This window comes from Octopus sinensis, linkage group LG12 (genome assembly GCF_006345805.1).
Source record: "Octopus sinensis linkage group LG12, ASM634580v1, whole genome shotgun sequence".
Taxonomy (NCBI): domain Eukaryota; kingdom Metazoa; phylum Mollusca; class Cephalopoda; order Octopoda; family Octopodidae; genus Octopus; species Octopus sinensis.
The window spans coordinates 60,078,904-60,083,903 of NC_043008.1; the positions used below are offsets into that span (position 1 = coordinate 60,078,904).

The 5,000-nt window shown below is 32.8% G+C and overlaps 1 protein-coding gene across 3 annotated transcripts in view; it reads right to left on the reverse strand.

Moving 5' to 3' along the window:
• Positions 1-5,000, reverse strand: part of LOC115217933 (cell adhesion molecule 2) — a 436,290-nt gene that overhangs the window by 163,408 nt on the left and 267,882 nt on the right. The gene's annotated exons all lie outside the window — the stretch shown is intronic.

The following is a 5,000-nucleotide window of genomic DNA, read 5'->3' on the forward strand; positions in this document are numbered from 1 at the left end:
GATTTACCTTATTGTTTGCTAGGAGTAAGATCACTATGTTTGCCATATCAAATACGTTTTATTATGGAACTTGTTTGGTTACATTATGAATACGCACAGAAGATACTTCTTGTGACGTGTCACTGAATTGAAAGTGTCTATCTATATTAAATTTGTACCAATCTCTTTGAGCCATGTTGGTATTTGGGTGCTGATACTGAGTGAGAGATAAGTGCATGCCATCAAAGTGACACTGGGGTAGGAATTTACGACGCCCCATATACCCATCATGACTACCAGTCTGATAAAGTACACTAGACTAACGCATTACAATCACATGTGGGCGACTGATTTAAAACGCTAAGTATTTGAAATGCATTTTCACCAGAGACACTTGAGAAGTTTTGGAAGTTTATCTATACAGCATTCATTCTAATTTGTTTACGAACATATTAAAATATCTATGAGAAACAGCATCAAATGTGTGATGAAGAAAAACAAAAACGAATGTGAAGAGGATTACAAAAAGAGCATAATCAAATATTCAATGCAGAAAATCTCACATTTAAAAAAAATTAGTTCAGCATTTTTCTAACAACAATGGCACAGGTATGAGTGATTCACTAATTTACTAAGCAATAACATTACAAAAAAGCAATGGTACCCTCATGCACACAAGCTTTGTGACATGAAAATAATGTTAGAAATGAAAGTGGAGCACCATTGTCATCTTTTACATGTACAATTTTCAGGAGCAACATTAAATAAGTTACACATTGATAAAAGAAAGACCACGTGGCAGCATTACGTTACAAATGACATTACTGGACAGGAAATTAAGAAAAAACGGTAGTATACTGTTGGATGAATTTCAAAGTAACATATAACACTATCTATAGATTTTTAATACTTAACTGCTTCAGCATATACGTGAACCGTACGATGAATTATAAATAGAAATGTGTTGATCTTCCATTAAATTCCCTTTGTATGTCGAATCCTTTTACAGACGACAAAGAAGAATTGACCCCAACTGCAACATATACGGCAATTCGATATTGTCCTATATCATATGAAGTGGAGGCGTGTGGCTTAGCGGTCATAGTGTTGTATTTGTGATCGTCAGATTGTGGTTTCGATTCCTGGAACGGGTGACGCATTGTGTTTTTCAGCCAAATACTTCATTTCACGTTGCTCCTGTCCACTCAGCTGGCACAAATGAGTACTCCTACGACGGAGCGGCGTCCTGTCCAAGGGGGAATATATACGCCATGAAGCTGGGAAACCGGTCCTTATGCGTCGCTATGACTCAAGAAGGTAACTTTACCCTTACTTTTATATATGAGGAATACAGAATTGCCCATAATATAAAGGAGGAATACTCGTGTTCAGTATATTTAAAATAATGTAAACCATGCCATGCTTATAGGCTTACAGTGTAGAAAGAGAGGCGCATTCAGAGACACGTACACGCATATATATACACCTGTAATGTTATGTGTCTGTGCTCAATTTCAATACTGAATTGTTGTTTACAAATGGATAATGTACAAACATCACTTAAATGCTTACATGCTTATATAGTTGTTATAGTTATATTCATATATATATATATATATATATATATATATACATGTTTCTAGCTAGGTATATGTAGCTATTTATATATTATCTAGATTAGGAAACATACATGTATTTATATAATTCACACGCACACAAAAACATAAATAAACGCATCACACTCAACAACACGCGCATACAAGTTATACAGACATATATACACATATATATGAATTCCTACATAAAAACATACATGTATACATACATACGATCAAGCGATATAGCACCTGCAAAACTCATGATTTTCATTCAAAAAAGAATATAAATTAATAAAAAAATTCTTTGTTGTATTGAAATTTGAAATGAATATATGCTTATTCACATCCCAAATAATCAATATACTTCTGCTATACTTCTGATATCTCTGTAAACGGGCTTATTGTATTTTTTTCTGTTTTCATTGGAAACTTCAATGTGCACATTTCTTTCTGCAATAATTATGATTCCTTTCTTTTAGAATTTCTGGACTCGTGCGCTTCCTTACAACAGTCTTCATCACTTTCAAGAAGTCTAATTTAATCATGGAGAACGAAATTTGTTTCCTGTCCTTCAATACAGTAAGTCCTCTCCATACTGTGGAAACTGGGCCGATGCAAAGTATGATATCGGTTTCAGATTTTGGCGCAAGCTCAGCAATTTCAGGGGAGGGTTTAAGTCGATACATCGGCCACCGCCCCCAGTGCCCAACTGGTACTTATTTTATCGATCTCAAAATGAAGAAAGGGAAAGACTTCCTTGGAGGAATTGAAACTCAGAATGTTCAGATGGACACATTTTGCTCGGTGTATTAGCGATTCTGCCAGCTCGCTGTCTTAATACTGAGTATGATATTGGCAGATAAATATCTGCTGAAAGTTAGGAATACTTGAGTAGAGCTTACTGGGTATTTACCCAGTAACTGAGTGGTCTGTACAAATGATGAGATAGGTGGTATTGAAGAGATAAGCGTAACCGTTTAGTTCTTAACCAAAGAACTAAACTCATGTCCAAAATTCCATCATAAAGTTTTCATTGACTAGATTGGGAAAATAATTATGCATATAATACTGGTTACTGAAGCTCCGGGAAAATTGTGCTGTTTTATAAACGGTGCGAAGTACATTCATACAACTCCTTTCTTTAGAAATCCTTCAATGATATTTTCGTCAGAAAGAATGGCTCATTCTTGGCAACACAAACTCAGATCTTGATGATTCTATTTTCAGCTATGCTCCTTCAAGCTAACAACAATCTTCCTTAGATGGATTATATGCAGAGATGCAGAAAAACAAAAGGAATTGTATCCCTTTCTTCTCTCATTAATGATTCCTATTTTAAGTGGAGCACTCGAGCAATAAGCAAGAAAGCCCGGATTTTCCAAATGCATTCTAACTGTGCGTCCCAATGCATTTATTTGACTGCTTGTCGTAAAATAAAAATCTCCGATACAGAAATGATGTTTTCATTTGCGACAAATAGATAGCAGGTTAGTTAATCTTCTCATACTGATACAAATTAATGTGATTTAATTTCCTCTGGATGTCTTGGTTGGCTTTTGCAGTATTTTCATTGTTTTTCGTCTGTGCCTAAAACTGATCAAAGGTGTCCGAACTTTCGTTTGTCTAGCTTTAGTCCAGAAAAATACAGCAACAAAAGGAAAAGAAAAATTCGCATCTAGTTCTTGAATCTCTTGTCCATCCTTCCATTTCTAAAATGGTATTGTGTCAAATAAAAGAAATGTTGATTACTGGTTACTGTTTTTGTTATTAAGCCATTAATTTTTCAATGTTTGAGTAAGACGTATTCTAGCTGTAATTACCTTATCCTTGTATTTCAGACAGAAAAAAATGTCGTCCAGCAGTCATTCATTTTTGAGCGAGTTGGATGTGTTTTTGGAGGATATTTTTCTGCGATTTCTTACAGATATATTTTGGATGAAATTTTCTATGCATGACGGTGGTTAAGGCAAATTTCAGATTCATTTTAAATGTCCTGAAGCTATGGACATCACCAAGAAATGAACGAAATATTCCCTTCGTAAAACGTGACAAATGCTTCACTTCCATTAGTGGAAATCATCCATCTTACAGCAGGAAAACAAGTAGTGAACACGGACTAACTAATTATATAGAAGGATAAATAAATAACAACAAACTTTAGTGTTAAATCCGATATAAAGGGACAAAGTTGAGGTGAAGGAACGAAAATGGTAATAAAAGAATATAATGAGAAACTGAACACTTTTAAACATTTCAAAATTACTTCCACATGACACTTACAGCAATTTTGCTGCAACTCATGGCACAAACACGCATCTGCACACATATATGTGCACACACACACATAAACATGTAAACTTATATATGTGTGTATGTATGTATGAATGTATCAGCCTACAGCTTATGACGATTAGGATTATGCTTATATGCATCCGTATATGCAGGTGCATATATATATATATATCAGTCTGAATATGCGTATTATCTCTCCATATATACATATATACATACGTATGTATATATATATATAATATATATATATATATACAAAGCAGACATGCATCTGTTCATATTCATAGATATATATACATACTTATCCGTATATATATATTAATGTATTAATGTATATTATAAAAAATATTTGCGCTTAAACACTAAACTCGTTCTCTCCCTCTTTCTCTATACATACAAATATGCATATATATATATATATATATATTATATATATATATATGCATATACATATATGCATATATATACATATACAAACATATATATATATATATATATATATATACATACTTACGCATACATATATGCATATATATGTATGTATGTATATATATGCGTATGCATATACAATACCGTGAATATAAGATATATATCCAATACATATGCAATTTTACCTCAGATATAAACTCACAGCGAAATCCCCCCCACATATATATATATACTCACAGACGCTCACACTTCATATATAATGGCGCATGCTCTCACGTTCTCTTACATACATATTTACATTAATTCATGCACAACACATTATCTAGAATTACATTCCATAGTAATCGAATCCAATGTACAAACCTAATGGCCAGCACATTTCAAACTAACGAATTTCGTGTGGAATATTTATTTAGGTATATAACTAATGATTTGTATATTCATCGCGAAATGTAATAAAGAAATTCCTAGGCGAATTTTATTTCTTTATCTTCATCTGTTTTTTTTTTCACAACTAATAAAATCTTTCTCGTGTTACCGGCTACGCTTTCAGTAATTTTATCCGTGACAAATCGCACACATACAGAGATACATATGCATGCAAGGAAACAAGTATAGGTATGCTTATAAATATATATATATATATATATAATATATATATATATAATATATATATATATATATATATAATATCAATATATA